General features: G+C 47.5%; 1 long non-coding RNA gene across 1 annotated transcript in view; it reads left to right on the plus strand.

The window, feature by feature from the left end:
* Window positions 1–950: 950 nt before the first annotated feature.
* Window positions 951–17576, plus strand: part of LOC143766037 (uncharacterized) — a 111024-nt gene continuing 94398 nt past the window's right edge. Inside the window, exon 1 of the long non-coding RNA XR_013213508.1 lies at window positions 951–1388. This is a non-coding gene — a long non-coding RNA (uncharacterized LOC143766037). The remainder of the gene's footprint in view (window positions 1389–17576) is intronic.

Below are 17576 nucleotides of genomic sequence, written 5' to 3' on the forward strand. Positions count from 1 at the left end.
GTCACAAAGTACATAAACAAAACATGACGAAGTCAGGCTCCCGATTCCACACCTCCAGAAGGGTACCACCCAGTGGACCCCAAGGCACCAACGGATCACCAAAGCACACATAGGCGGGACATAGGACCCAGGCAGGACATCAGGGTACACGAGGACATCAGGGCGCAGGCAAGACATCAGGATACAGACAGGACATCTGGACTCAGGAAAGACCTCAGGACATCAGGACACAGGCAGGGCATCAGGACACAGGAATACTGGATAGACATCTGGGACACTAGCGTGGCAGCCCAGGTCATCAGCTGGGACACTGGCGTGGCAGCCCAGGTCATCAGTTACATCAGGACATTGAACACAGGAAGGACATCAGGACATCAGGGAACACGAGGTCATCAGGATGCAGGTAAGACATCAGGACACACGAGAACTTCAGGACATCAGGGTCCATGAGGTCATCAGGACACAGGCAGGACATCAGGACATCTGGACCCAGGGTCACCGGCAGACATCAGACAGGAGTCGTTCGGTTCCGGACATCCGACATGACCTACAGGCACCACCAGTCATCAGGCTCCAAGCTCAAGGCAGCGGTCATCAGGTTCCAGACTGCGGTCGTCAGGCTCCAAGCATCGGACCTAGGAAGGAACTCAAACGTGATGGTGCAAGCACCGCCATACTGGACATGAGTCAGACGGGGTTAACACCGCATGTTAGTCAAAGCACAAAGTAGATGCTCAGCAGAAACACCGGTTTCAAGAGGCTCAAAGTAATTGGGAGTGAGGCTCCATATGCAGAGGGATTCCAGGAACATAATCACAGCAGACACAGTTCAGACAGGTTAAGGTACAGGACATGTTCAGGATCAAGGATTCGGGCCTGGATATACCGCCTCCAGGACAGGCGCCAGAACAGGACAAAACAGGAATCAAGGCAAGGACTTTGGTACCAAAACATAGACAGGAGAGGTGCAAGAACAGAAACACACATAGCAAAGTTCAGGAGCTTTGTGAGTAGCTCAGGCCCCGCCCATAGGGAAGGGGAACTTTATATAGCAGCTGCCCCTCAGCAATTGGCTGGGGACAACATTTCAAGTACACACCCTAACCCTGATAAAAGCAGGGGAGGTGTGGCCGCGCATGCCCTAAGCACAAACAGAAACCATTACAGCACAATCAGTGCAGGATCTGAGGCTCAGGGCACCTGACTGAGACTGCAAGCACTGACCCACGTGGAAAGTCATGCACCAGCTGCAAATGACCTCACAACCCACGGACAGCTTCTACAAAGGCAACCAGGGACCGCACATGTGGATGGTCCTACAACAGAAAAGACCTAACCACCATGTACGGCTGCACAGCAGAGCAGGGAACTGAGAAGGCTCCATCCAGGTAACAGCCAACAGTATCCCAGCTCAAATTAGGGGGAAAAGAGTAAAGGGTTAAAGCAAACATATGCATTGTCATGCCGAAAACCAGAAACAGACAGAACGGCATGACACAGACTTTATATTCTATAATGCACTCCCCATAGGCAGACTCTACATTGTATAATGCACCCCCCATAGGGAGACTCTATATTGTATAATGCACCCCCATAGGGATACTTTATATTGTATAATGCACCCCCATAGGCAGATGTTATATTAATTGTAAAAACTTGATTCCAGCTCACCCAATTGCTCTATTCTCATCCACCTGAGGCTCAGACACCGGGCTCGCCCTGGCCTCACATCAAGGAAAATAGAAAAAATTGGAATCGTGAGTCATAAGTTAGACTGCCTAGTGCAGTCGAAACGCGTCAACTGGGTCATGTCGACCATGTAAACTTTTCTTTTGTATGCACCATATTTTCTTTTGAAAAATAAAAAGAAAAGGAAAATCCAGTTCTGTTGAGCCAGACTCCAATTTTTTCTAGTTTCCTAGATTTTATATTGTATAATGCATCCCCCATAGGGAAACTCAATATAGTATAATGTACCCCCATAGGCAGACTCTACAGTATAATGTAACCCCCATAGGCAGACTCTATGGTATAATGCATTCCCTATAGGCAGACTCTATACTATATAATACACCCCCATAGGGAGACTCTATATAGTATAATGCACCCCCGCATATGGAGACTCTATCTATAACACAGGTCAACAAAAAAAAAATTTTTTTCTGGTGTCCAAAATATTTTAATGAATTTGGGGTATTTTTGGGGTGCTGATTCTGAATATGCTATCAGTTTTGCCAGATTGGCTCAAGTTTTTGACATTTTTGGTATCTTATTTATAGCACTTGTTGGTAAATGCGACGCATCATCTCATTAATTTCTTTGGATTAGTACTTGAACTGAGCAGTTCTCAATATAGTTTTGTGTTAATTAGTGTTCTAAAAGTTTGTTCATAGCTTGATTTTTGCACTAACTTTATGTTGTTGTCTGTTTTCCAGTGAAAAGCATGAACTCATCAAGAAGAAGTTGTCTTAACGATCCAGACTCATTCTGTTACATTTGTGGTGAATACACACTGCCAAAACATAGAAGAAACATAACAGACTTCTTAAAAAAAAGGGTATTTTGCCTATTTTGGGGTTATGCTTGGGGACCAAGACAAGTTTTGGGCACCACACATAGTGTGCAAAGCATGTATCGAATTATTACGAAAATGGAGCAAAGGACAAAGAAAAAGCTTCAAATTTGGTGTTCCAATGGTGTGGAGAGAGCCAAAAAATCATCATGATGACTGTTATTTATGGTAAACACAGGTACAGGCACATCTTCACAATGAGGGACAGGCCTTCTTGCAGATTCCATGTTACTCCCATTTTCGTTTCTTATGCTTATTGAATCCTTGCACTTGCACTGCACAGAAATAACAGTCATCATGATGATTTTTTGGCTCTCTCCACACCATTGGAACACCAAATTTGAAGCTTTTTCTTTGTCCTTTGCTCCATTTTCGTAATAATTCGATACATGCTTTGCACACTATGTGTGGTGCCCAAAACTTGTCTTGGTCCCCAAGCATAACCCCAAAATAGGCAAAATACACTTTTTTTACGAAGTCTGTTATGTTTCTTCTATGTTTTGGCAGTGTGTATTCACCAGAAATGTAACAGAATGAGTCTGGATCGTTAAGACAACTTCTTCTTGATGAGTTCATGCTTTTCACTGGAAAACAGACAACAACATAAAGTTAGTGCAAAAATCAAGCTATGAACAAACTTTTAGAACACTAATTAACACAAAACTATATTGAGAACTGCTCAGTTCAAGTACTAATCCAAAGAAATTAATGAGATGATGCGTCGCATTTACCAACAAGTGCTATAAATAAGATACCAAAAATCTCAAAAACTTGAGCCAATCTGGCAAAACTGATGACATATTCAGAATCAGCACCCCAAAAATACCCTAAATTCGATGAAATATCTTTGGCACCAAAAATGCTGTTGACCAGTGTAATATAATGCTAGGAGTGTCACTCTGTCGGAAGTCTTTATAGACTTGTGCAGTCTGGACCCCGCAGAGTCACGCATCCGGGGATGAGGATTGTGACCCAGGAGATCACGGTATGCGTAAGCACTGAACACATACCGCGATCTCCGGTACAACAACTTACCTATACGTTATTGCCGCAGGGCCTCTTTGTGCTGGAGGCCGGGACATGAATCCTCCGTCGGAGATGGCGCATGCATATAGCGCACTTCAGGCGCCATTTTGTAAGTTACTCATCAGGGATGAGGATTGTGGCCTAGGAGAGTTGTGGTGCCGGAATCGGCACCTGCGCAGTCCGCGCTTTCCGGCGCCATTTTCATACTGAATCTATATATAAAATACGTCAGAGGAGCAATCCAGCCACTTTCTACTGAATCTATATATAAAATACGTCATCGCAGCAAGCCAGTGACTTTTTACTGCACATGACAGAATGGGGGCTCAGGATGGGAGCAGCACATGACAGAATGGAGGCACAGAATGGGTGCAGCACATGACAGAATGGGGACGCAGGATGGGAGCAGCACATGACAGAATGGGGACGCAGGATGGGAGCACCACATGACAGAATGGGGATGCAGGATGGGAGCAGCACATGACATGATGGAAGCAGCACATGATAGAATGGGGGCGCAGGATGAGAGCACCACATGACAGGATGGGGACCCAGGATGAGAGCACCACATGACAGGATGGGGGCGCAGAATTGGAGTAGCACATACCAGGATGGGGGCAGCACATATCAGAATGGGGGCGCAGGATGGGAGCAGCACATGACAGCATGGGGGTGCAGGATGGGAGCACCACATTACAGGATGGGGCGCAGGATGGGGGCACCACATGACTGGATTGGGACGCAGGATGGGAGCACATGACAGGATTGGGGCGCAGGATGGGAGCACATGACAGGATGAGGGCACAGGAAGAGAGTAGCACATGACAAGATGGAGTCGCACAAAACAGGATGAGGGTGCAGGATGGGGGCTGCACATGACAGGAAGGGGGCGCAGGATGGGAGCAGCATATAACAGAAAGGGGGCGCAGGATGGGAGCAGCACATTACAGAATGGGGGCGCAGGATGGGAGCAGCACATGACAGAATGGGTCGCAGTATGGGAACAGCATGACAGGATGGGGACACAGGATAAGAGCACCACATGACAGGATGGGGGCGCAGAATTGGAGTAGCACATACCAGGATGGGGGCAGCACATTCCAGAATGGGGGTGCAGGATGGGAGCAGCACATGGCAGCATGGGGATACAGGATGGGAGCACCACATGAAAGGATGGGGGCGCAGGATGGGATCACCACATGACAGGATTGGGGCGAAGGATGGGAGCAGCATGACAGGATGGGGACGCAGGATGAGAGTACCACATGACAGGATGGGAGCGCAGAATTGGAGTAGCACATACCAGGATGGGGGCAGCACATACCAGAATGGGGGCGCAGGATGGGAGCAGCACATGACAGCATGGGGTGTAGGATGGCAGCACCACATGACAGGATGGGGGCACAGGATGGGAGCACATGACAGGATTGGGGCGCAGGATGGGAGCACATGACAGGATGAGGGCACAGGAAGAGAGTAGCACATGACAAAATGGAGTTGCACAAAACAGGATGAGGGTGCTGGATGGGGGCTGCACATGACAGGAAGGGGGCGCAGGATGGGAGCAGCATATAACAGAAAGGGGGCGCAGGATGGGAGCAGCACATTACAGAATGGGGGCGCAGGATGGGAGCAGCACATGACAGAATGGGTCGCAGTATGGGAACAGCATGACAGGATGGGGACACAGGATGAGAGCACCACATGACAGGATGGGGGCGCAGAATTGGAGTAGCACATACCAGGATGGGGGCAGCACATTCCAGAATGGGGGTGCAGGACGGGAGCAGCACATGGCAGCATGGGGATACAGGATGGGAGCACCACATACAAGGATGGGGGCGCAGGATGGGATCACCACATGACAGGATTGGGGCGAAGGATGGGAGCAGCATGACAGGATGGGGACGCAGGATGAGAGTACCACATGACAGGATGGGAGCGCAGAATTGGAGTAGCAAATACCAGGATGGGGGCAGCACATACCAGAATGGGGGCGCAGGATGGGAGCAGCACATGACAGCATGGGGTGTAGGATGGCAGCACCACATGACAGGATGGGGGCACAGGATGGGAGCACATGACAGGATTGGGGCGCAGGATGGGAGCACATGACAGGATGAGGGCACAGGAAGAGAGTAGCACATGACAAGATGGAGGCGCACAAAACAGGATGAGGGCGCAGGATGGGGGCTGCACATGACAGGAAGGGGGTGCAGGATGAGAGCAGCATATAACAGAGTGGGGGCACAGGATGGGAGCAGCACATTACAGAATGGGGGCCCAGGATGGGAGCAGCACATGATAGCATGGGGGTGCAGGATGGGAGCACCACATGACAGTATGGGGGTGCAGGATGAGAGCACCACATGACAGGATGGGGACGCAGGATGACAGTACCACATGACAGGATGGGGGCGCAGAATTGGAGTAGCACATACCAGGATGGGGGCAGCACATACCAGAATGGGGGCGCAGGATGGGAGCAGCACATGACAGCTTGGGGGTGCAGGATGGGAGCACCACATGACAGGATGGGGAAGCAGGATGAGAGCACCACAAGACAGGATGGGGACGCTGTTATGATCCTAGTGGCAAGGATCGCAAGTTTGACTAGCTAAGAACTAAAACGACGACCAGCTTTGGGGAAGTGGTATCTGGATTGACCGCAACCTGATCCTATCCGAAAACAACTATAGGCAGCCGTGGAACGTTACCTGGAAATCCTAGACGTCTCTTCACGGCCTGAGAAACTACCTATTCCTAGAGGGAAAGTAAAGTCCTTACTTGCCTCAGAGAAATGACCCCAAAGACATAGAAAAGCCCCCCACAAATATTAACGGTGAGTTAAGGGGAAAGCACAAACGCAGAGATGAAATAGATTTAGCAAATGAGGCCCGCTAACACTAGATAGCAGAAAATAGGAAGGGAGCTGTGCGGTCAATAGAAAACCCTAAGCAAAATATCCACGCAGAGATTGCTCGAGCCCCCGCACCAACTAACGGTGCGGGGGAAGCAACTCCGTACCCCAGAGCTTACCAGCAGCAAGAACTCACATATTAGCAAGCTGGACTAAACTCATCATACACTGAAATCATATTGCAGACTGATGAGCAAAAAATAATCAAACAGAAACTTAGCTTCTCCAGAAGAGACTGAAAACGAAGATAATCAGGGGAGATCAGAATAGCACTGAATACATCGACAGCCGGCAACAAGTGGAGGTGAAGCAGCGCTAAATAGGAAACTCCCTAGTGCATAACGAGGCAGTTGATCCAGCCACAGATCTGCAGGATAACAAACAAAGCCACCAGGGGGAGCCCAAAAACAAAACTCACACAATACCACCTGTGACCACAAGAGGGAGCCCGAAAACAGAGTTCACAACAGTACCCCCCCCTTGAGGAGGGGTCACCGAACCCTCATCAAAAACCCCCAGGGCGATCAGGGTGAGCCACATGGAAGGCACGAACCAAATCAGTCGCATGAACATCAGAGGCGACAACCCAGGAATTATCCTCCTGACCATAGCCCTTCCACTTAACCAAATACTGAAGCCTCCGTCTAGAAATACGAGAATCCAAGATCTTCTCCACCACGTATTCCAATTCTCCATCAACCAGCACAGGGGCAGGAGGCTCAACCGAAGGAACCACAGGCACCACATACCTCCGCAACAACGACCGATGGAACACATTATGAATAGCAAACGATGCTGGGAGGTCCAAACGAAATGACACAGGGTTAAGGACTTCCAAAATCTTATCAGGACCGATAAACCGAGGCTTGAACTTGGGAGAGGAGACCTTCATAGGAACAAAGCGAGAAGACAACCACACCAAGTCCCCAACGTGAAGTCGGGGACCCACACAGCGACGGCGGTTGGCAAAGCGCTGAGCCTTCTCTTGTGACAGCTTCAAATTGTCCACCACATGATCCCAAATCTGATGCAACCTATCCACCACAAGATCCACTCCAGGACAGTCAGAAGGCTCCACCTGACCCGAGGAAAAACGAGGATGAAACCCCGAATTACAAAAAAAAGGCGAAACCAAAGTAGCAGAACTAGCCCGATTATTAAGGGCAAATTCGGCCAATGGCAAAAAAGCCACCCAGTCGTCCTGATCAGCAGAAACAAAACATCTCAAATAGGTTTCCAAGGTCTGATTAGTTCGCTCGGTCTGGCCATTCGTCTGAGGATGGAAGGCCGACGAAAAAGACAAATCAATGCCCATCTTAGCACAAAAGGTCCGCCAAAATCTAGACACAAACTGGGATCCTCTGTCGGAAACAATATTCTCAGGGATCCCGTGCAAACGAACCACATTTTGAAAAAACAGCGGAACCAACTCGGAGGAGGAAGGCAACTTAGGCAAGGGCACCAAATGGACCATCTTAGAAAAACGATCACACACCACCCAGATGACAGACATTCTCTGAGAGACAGGGAGATCTGAAATAAAATCCATGGAAATGTGCGTCCAAGGCCTCTTCAGGACAGGCAAAGGTAACAGCAAACCACTGGCACAAGAACAGCAAGGCTTAGCCCGAGCACAAATTCCACAAGACTGCACAAAGGAACGCACATCCCGCGACAAGGAAGGCCACCAAAAGGACCTGGCCACCAAATCTCTGGTACCAAATATTCCAGGATGGCCTGCCAACACCGAAGAATGAACCTCGGAAATAACTCTGTTGGTCCATCTATCTGGGACAAACAGTCTCTCCGGTGGACAACGGTCAGGTCCATCCGCCTGAAACTCCTGCAGCACTCGTCGCAAATTTGGGGAGATGGCAGACAAAATCACCCCTTCTCTGAGGATACCAGCCGGCTCAGAATCTCCAGGAGAGTCAGGCACAAAACTCCTAGAAAGAGCATCAGCCTTCACATTCTTCGAACCAGGCAGGTACGAGACCACAAAATCAAAACGAGAGAAAAACAACGACCAACGAGCCTGTCTAGGATTCAGCCGCTTGGCCGACTCGAGATAAATCAGATTTTTGTGATCAGTCAAGACCACCACACGATGCTTAGCTCCCTCGAGCCAATGTCGCCACTCCTCAAATGCCCACTTCATAGCCAACAACTCCCGATTACCGACATCATAATTCCGCTCGGCAGGCGAAAACTTTCTTGAAAAGAAAGCACATGGCTTCATCACAGAGCCATCAGAGCTTCTCTGCGACAAAACAGCCCCCGCTCCAATCTCAGAAGCATCAACCTCGACCTGGAAAGGAAGAGAGACATCTGGCTGACATAAGACCGGAGCTGAGGAAAACCGGCGCTTCAGCTCCCGAAAGGCCTCCACAGCCGCAGGAGACCAATTAGTAACATCAGAACCCTTTTTGGTCAAATCCGTCAAAGGCTTAACAACACCAGAAAAATTAGCGATGAAGTGACGGTAAAAATTAGCAAAACCCAAGAACTTCTGAAGACTCTTAACAGATGTAGGCTGAGTCCAGTCATGAATAGCCTGAACCTTGACTGGGTCCATCTCAATAGTAGAAGGGGAAAAAATGAAACCCAAAAAAGAAACCTTCTGGACTCCAAAAAGACATTTTGAGCCCTTCACAAATAAAGCATTGGCACGCAGGACCTGAAACACCATCCTGACCTGCTTAACATGGGACTCCCAATCATCAGAAAAAAACAGAATATCATCCAGATACACAATCATAAATTTATCCAGATACTCGCGGAAGATGTCGTGCATGAAGGACTGAAAGACAGAAGGAGCGTTAGAAAGTCCAAAAGGCATCACCAAGTACTCGAAATGGCCTTCGGGCGTATTAAATGCAGTTTTCCATTCATCACCCTGCTTAATACGCACAAGGTTATACGCACCACAAAGATCTATCTTGGTGAACCAACTAGAACCCCTAATGCGAGCAAACAGATCAGATAACAATGGCAAAGGATACTGAAATTTGACCGTGATTTTCAATAATCAATACAGGGTCTCAGGGAACCATCCTTCTTAGCCACAAAAAAGAATCCCGCACCCAGAGGGGAGGAGGAGGGGCGAATAAGTCCTTTCTCCAAAGACTCCTTTATATAACTCCGCATAGCAGTATGCTCCGGCACTGACAAATTGAAAAGTCGTCCCTTAGGAAACTTACTACCAGGAATCAAATTTATAGCACAATCACAATCCCTATGAGGAGGTAGAGAACTGAGTTTGGGCTCATCAAATACATCCTGGTAGTCCGACAAAAACGCAGGGACTTCAGAAGGAGTGGATGAAGCAATTGACACCACAGGAGCGTCGCCATGAATTCCCTGGCAACCCCAACTTGACACAGACATTGCTTTCCAATCCAGGACTGGATTATGAGTCTGCAACCATGGCAGACCCAACACGACAACATGATGCAAATTATGCAGAACAAAAAAGCGAATCACCTCCTGATGAACAGGAGTCATGCACATGGTCACTTGCGTCCAGTACTGAGGTTTATTCATAGCCAATGGTGTAGCATTAATACCCCTTAGTGGAATAGGGAATTTTAAAGGCTCCAAAACAAAACCACAGCGCCGGGCAAATGACAAATCCATCAGGCTCAGGGCAGCACCTGAATCTACAAAAGCCATAACCGGGTAAGATGACAGGGAACAAATCAGGGTAACAGACAAAATGAACTTAGGCTGTAAAGTACCGATGGTGACAGATTTATCAATCTTTTTTGTGCGCTTAGAGCATGCTGAGATAACATGAGCTGAGTCACCACAGTAAAAGCACAACCCATTTTGCCGTCTATAATTTTGCCGTTCACTTCTGGTCAGAATTCTATCACATTGCATAGACTCAGGTGTCTGTTCAGAAGACACCGCCAAATGGTGCGCAGGTTTGCGCTCCCGCAAACGCCGATCAATCTGAATGGCCAGAGTCATTGACTCATTCAGACCTGCAGGCGTAGGGAACCCCACCATGACATTCTTAATGGCTTCAGAAAGACCCTTTCTGAAATTTGCAGCCAGGGCTCACTCATTCCATTGAGTAAGCACCGACCATTTCCGAAATTTCTGGCAATACACCTCTGCTTCATCTTGCCCCTGAGAGAGGGCCAACAAAGCTTTTTCAGCCTGGTTCTCAAGATTAGGTTCCTCATAGAGCAATCCAAGGGCCAGAAAAAACGCATCCACACTGAGCAATGCAGGATCCCCTGGCGCCAATGCGAAGGCCCAATCTTGAGGGTCGCCGCGCAAGAAAGAAATAACAATCTTAACTTGCTGAACGGAATCACCAGGGGAACGAGGTTTCAAAGAAAGAAACAATTTGCAATTGTTCTTAAAATTCAGGAACCTAGATCTATCTCCAGAAAACAACTCCGGAATAGGTATTCTAGGCTCTGACATAGGACTGTGAACAACAAAATCCTGAATACTTTGTACCCTTGCAGCAAGATGATCTACACTGGAGGCCAAACTCTGGATATCCATGTCAGCAGCTGAACTCAGAGCCACACCAAGATTAACAGGAGGAGAGAAGCTAGACACACGGCAGCAAAAAAAAAAATTAAAAAATTCCTCAAGGCTTCTCTTCTCCTGCTTCTGCCATGCAATTAACACTTTATGGGCCGGCTGTACTGTTATGATCCTAGTGGCAAGGATCGCAAGTTTGACTAGCTAAGAACTAAACCGACGACCAGCTTTGGGGAAGTGGTATCTGGATTGACCGCAACCTGATCCTATCCGAAAACAACTATAGGCAGCCGTGGAACGTTACCTGGAAATCCTAGACGTCTCTTCACGGCCTGAGAAACTACCTATTCCTAGAGGGAAAGTAAAGTCCTTACTTGCCTCAGAGAAATGACCCCAAAGATATAGAAAAGCCCCCCACAAATATTAACGGTGAGTTAAGGGGAAAGCACAAACGCAGAGATGAAATAGATTTAGCAAATGAGGCCCGCTAACACTAGATAGCAGAAAATAGGAAGGGAGCTGTGCGGTCAATAGAAAACCCTAAGCAAAATATCCACGCAGAGATTGCTCGAGCCCCCGCACCAACTAACGGTGCGGGGGAAGCAACTCCGTACCCCAGAGCTTACCAGCAGCAAGAACTCACATATTAGCAAGCTGGACTAAACTCATCATACAATGAAATCATATTGCAGACTGATGAGCAAAAAATAATCAAACAGAAACGAAGAGACTGAAAACGAAGATAATCAGGGGAGATCAGAATAGCACTGAATACATCGACAGCCGGCAACAAGTGGAGGTGAAGCAGAGCTAAATAGGAAACTCCCTAGTGCATAACGAGGCAGCTGATCCAGCCACAGATCCGCAGGATAACAAACAAAGCCACCAGGGGGAGCCCAAAAACAAAACTCACACAATACCACCTGTGACCACAAGAGGGAGCCCGAAAACAGAGTTCACAACAGGACGCAGGATGAGAGCACCACATGACAGGATGGGGACGCAGGATGAGAGCACCACATGACAGGATGGGGGTGCAGAATTGGAGTAGCACATACCAGGATGGGGACAGCACATACCAGAATGGGGGCGCAGGATGGAAGTAGCACATGACAGCATGGGGGTGTAGGATGGGAGCACCAAATGACAGGATGGAGTGCACAAAACAGGATGAGGATGCAGGATGGGGGCTGCACATAACAGGAAGGGGGCACAGGATGGGGGCTGCACATGACAGGAAGGGGGAGCAAGATGGTAGCAGCACATGACAAGATTATGGAGGGATATGCAGGATGGAAGCAGCACATAACAGGATGGAGACCATATACCAATATAAATGCTTGTCATCCGGGCATAGAACGGGTTCAATAGCTAGTATAGTATAATACACCTATAGGGAGACTCTATATAGTATAATGTAGCCCCAATAGGGAGACTCTATTGTTATGATCTGGTGGCCTAGGAGCAGCATGAGACGTACTCTGGAGAAGGTGGTACCTGTACTGACCGCAGACCCTGAACTTAACACGGCAACTAGAAGTAGCCGTGGAATGTACCTAACACTCCCTAGACATCTCGACACAGCCGGAGGACTAAATACCCCTAGAGATAGAAAAGGGAAAACTATCTTGCCTCAGAGAAAATCCCCAAATGATAGACAGCCCCCCACAAATATTGACTGTGAGAGGAGAGGGAAATAACATACGCAGACTGAAATCAGGATTTAGCAAAGGAGGCCACTCTAGCTAAATAGAAAGGATAGAACAGAGTACTATGCAGTCAGTATTAAAACACTAGAAAATATCCACCACAGAAAATACAAAATCTCCACATCTAACTAAAGATATGGAGGGTATATCTGCATCTCCAGAGATACCAGCTTGGCTGAACAAATCCTTATGCAGACCAAGCTGGACAAGACAAAAACATGGAAAAGAACTGAACAATAAAGCCCACAGCATGTGGACTGCAAAAAACAAAGCCAGAACTTATCTTTTTTGAAATGAACAGAAAAGCAGGAGAGACCAGGCAGGGATGTGAATCCTCCAGGAACAATGGACAACTGGCACTGACTAAAGGGTCAAGCAAGACTAAATAGCCCAGTCCGAATTGCAATAAGTGGACACACCTGATGAATGCAGCGATCCAAAGACAGCAGCGCTACCACTTATAACCACCGGAGGGAGCCCAAGAGCAGAATTCACAACAGTACCCCCCCTTGAGGAGGGGTCACTGAACCCTCACCAGAGCCCCCAGGCCGATCAGGACGAGCCAAATGAAAGGCACGAACCAAATCGTCAGCATGAACATCGGAGGCAACAACCCAAGAATTATCCTCCTGGCCATAACCCTTCCATTTGACAAGATACTGAAGCGTCCGCCTCGAAATACGAGAATCCAAAATCTTCTCAACCACATACTCCAACTCCCCATCAATCAACACCGGGGCAGGAGAATCAACAGAGGGAACAACGGGCACCACATATTTCCGCAAAAAAGATCTATGAAAAACATTATGGATGGAAAAAGATGCTGGAAGGGCCAAACGAAAAGACACAGGATTGATAATCTCAGAAATCCTATAAGGACCAATAAACCGAGGCTTGAACTTAGGGGAAGAAACCTTCATAGGAACATGACGGGAAGACAACCAGACCAAATCCCCAACCCGAAGCCGGGAACCAACACACTGACGACGGTTAGCAAAACGCTGAGCCTCCTCCTGAGACAACACCAAATTGTCCACAACATGAGCCCAAATTTGCTGCAACCTGTCAAACACAGAGTCCACCCCAGGACAATCAGAAGGCTCAACCTGCCCTGAAGAAAAATGAGGATGAAAACCAGAATTACAAAAGAAGGGTGAAACCAAGGTAGCAGAACTAGCCCGATTATTAAGGGCAAACTCGGCCAATGGCAAGAAAGCCACCCAATCATCCTGATCAGCAGACACAAAGCATCTCAAATAAGTTTCCAAAGTCTGGTTAGTTCGCTCGGTTTGGCCATTTGTCTCAGGATGAAATGTGGAAGAAAAAAACAAATCAATGCCCAGCCTAGCACAAAAGGCCCGCCAAAACCTAGAAACAAACTGGGAACCTCTATCGGACACAATATTCTCCGGAATGCCATGCAAACGAACAACATGCTGGAAAAACAATGGAACCAAATCAGAAGAGGAAGGCAATTGAGGCAAAGGTACCAAATGAACCATCTTAGAAAACTGGTCACAAACCACCCAGATAACCGACATCCTCTGGGAAACCGGAAGATCTGAAATAAAATCTATAGAAATATGCGTCCAAGGCCTCTCAGGGACCGGCAAAGGCAAAAGCAACCCACTAGCGTGGGAACAACAAGGCTTGGCCCGCGCACAAGTCCCACAGGACTGCACAAAAGAACGCACATCCCGTGACAAAGAAGGCCACCAAAAGGACCTACCAACTAAATCTCTGGTACCAAATATCCCAGGATGGCCAGCCAACACAGAACAATGAACCTCAGAAATCACTTTACTAGTCCATCTGTCAGGAACAAACAGTTTCCCCACTGGACAGCGGTCAGGTTTATCAGCCTGAAATTCCTGAAGAACCCGTCGTAAATCAGGGGAGATGGCAGAAAGAATCACCCCTTCCTTCAGAATGCCGACTGGCTCAAGGACCCCAGGGGAATCAGGCAAAAAGCTCCTAGATAGGGCATCAGCCTTAACATTCTTAGAACCCAGAAGATACGAGACCACAAAATCAAAACGGGAGAAAAACAGGGACCATCAGGCCTGTCTAGGATTCAGCCGTTTGGCAGACTCGAGGTAAATCAGATTCTTATGATCGGTCAAGACCACAATACGGTGCTTGGCCCCCTCAAGCCAATGTCGCCACTCCTCAAATGCCCACTTCATAGCCAACAACTCACGATTGCCGACATCATAATTGCGTTCCGCAGGCGAAAACTTTCGAGAAAAGAAGGCACACAGTTTCATCAAGGAACCATCAGAATTCCTCTGAGACAAAACGGCCCCTGCCCCAATCTCAGAAGCGTCAACCTCCACCTGAAAAGGAAGAGAAACATCCGGCTGACGCAACACAGGGGCAGAAGTAAATCGGCGTTTAAGCTCCTGAAAGGCAGAAACAGCCGCAGAGGACCAATTTGTCACATCAGCGCCTTTCTTCGTCAAATCGGTCAGGGGTTTAACCACACTGGAGAAGTTGGCAATGAAACGGCGATAAAAATTAGCAAAGCCCAAAAATTTCTGAAGGCTCTTCACGGATGTGGGCTGGATCCAATCATGAATGGCCTGAACCTTAACCGGATCCATTTCTATAGATGAGGGAGAAAAAATGAAGCCCAAAAAAGAAACCTTCTGTACTCCAAAGAGGCACTTGGACCCCTTCACAAACAAGGCATTATCACGAAGGATCTGAAATACCATCCTGACTTGTTTCACATGAGACTCCCAATCATCTGAAAAAATCAAAATATCATCCAAATATACAATCATGAATTTATTAAGATAATTCCGAAATATATCATGCATGAAGGACTGAAATACAGATGGAGCATTAGAGAGTCCGACTGGCATCACAAGGTATTCAAAATGGCCTTCGGGCGTATTAAACGCAGTTTTCCATTCGTCACCCTGCTTAATACGAACAAGATTATATGCCCCTCGAAGGTCAATCTTAGTAAACCAACTAGCCCCCTTAATCCTAGCAAACAAATCAAAAAGCAAAGGCAAAGGGTATTGGAATTTGACCGTGATCTTATTCAAGAGGCGATAATCAATACAGGGTCTCAAGGAGCCATCCTTCTTGGCAACAAAAAAAAAACCTGCTCCCAATGGTGAAGAAGATGGCCGAATATGCCCCTTCTCCAAAGACTCCTTAACATAACTCCGCATGGCGGCATGTTCTGGCACAGACAGGTTGAAAAGTCGGCCCTTAGGGAACTTACAGCCTGGAATCAAGTCAATAGCACAATCAATGGATTTGGGCTCATCGAATACATCCTGGAAATCTGACAAAAACTCAGGAATTTCAGAAGAGGGGGAGGAGGAAATTGACATCAAAGGAACCTCACCATGAACCCCCTGACAACCCCAACTAGTCACAGACATAGATTTCCAATCCAATACCGGATTATGCACCGTAAGCATGGGAAACCCAGCACAGTAGCATCATGCAAATTATACAACACCAGAAAACGACAATCTTCCTGATGGGCTGGCACCATGCACATGGTCAGCTGTGTCCAAAACTGAGGTTTATTTTTAGCCAACGGTGTAGCATCAATGCCCCTCAAAGGAATAGGACTCTGCAAAGGCTGCAAGGGGAAACCACAACGTCTGGCAAATTCTAAGTCCATTAAGTTTAAAGAAGCGCCTGAATCCACAAATGCCATTTATTGCTCTCAACACATTTTACTATGTAATGAATAAAGACTTGCAACTGCAATAATTAATTCAGGGATATCTAGGATGTGGGATTTTAGTGTTCCCTTTATTTTTTATTTTTTTTTGAGCAGTGTATATACCACTAAACTACTAAATAAATGAGGCTGAAACCCGGAGATGGCATTTATAGGTGCGTGTGTGTGTGTATATATATATATATATATATATATATATATATATATATATATATATATATATATATATATATATATATATATACACATATATACGTACACACTTCCTTTTTTTATGCACATCATAGGCTACTTTCACACTAGCGTCGTGCACTGCACGTCGCTATGCGTCGTTTTGTAGAAAAAACGCATCCTGCAATAGTGCTTGCAGGATGCGTTTTTTCTCCATAGACTTGCATTAGCGACGCAGTGCGATGCATTGCCACACGTCGCAACTGTCGTGCGACGGTTGCGTCGGTCCATCACCACCAAAAAACGTTGCTTGTAACGTTTTTTGGTGCGTCGATAGCGTCTTTTCCGACCGCGCATGTGCGGCCGGAACTCCGCCCCCGCCTCCCCGCACCTCACAATGGGGCAGCGGATGCGTTGAAAAACAGCATCCGCTGCCCCCGTTGTGCGGCGCTTTCACTGCTTGCGTCGGCACGTCGCAACGACGCAGTTCGTCGTGTGTTGTACGATGCTAGTGTGAAAGTAGCCTTTTAAAGACTTGAAACAATCAATTCAAAAAGTCTGAGGTTTCTGAAATAGGGGGAAGTGATTCCTCTGTTCTGTTCTTAAGGCCTGATTCAGACATCAGTGATTTTTTTCTTATGCAAATTTCCATTATTAGGTGGTCAGTCAGGGGCGCCGCTACCATGAGGCAAGTTGAGCGCTTTGGCTCAGGCGGTACTGCCGTCCCTGAAGAGAGGGGGGCAGGAGATTCTGTCAGTGTAGTAACTGGATTTGCGTCGGAGACACAGGTTCAGTTACTACGCTTTTAAGTCTATTCAGGGCTCCGTCCTGGATCTCCTCATCCAGCCCTCCCCAACTCACGTGATATCATCACAGATCCTGACGCTGAAGTCGCTCTTCTCCATGCATTTCCTCAGGTTGCTCATAGATGGATGCTCTGAGTCTGTGCACACAGGACCTGTG

This window comes from Ranitomeya variabilis, chromosome 1 (assembly GCF_051348905.1).
Source record: "Ranitomeya variabilis isolate aRanVar5 chromosome 1, aRanVar5.hap1, whole genome shotgun sequence".
NCBI lineage: Eukaryota > Metazoa > Chordata > Amphibia > Anura > Dendrobatidae > Ranitomeya > Ranitomeya variabilis.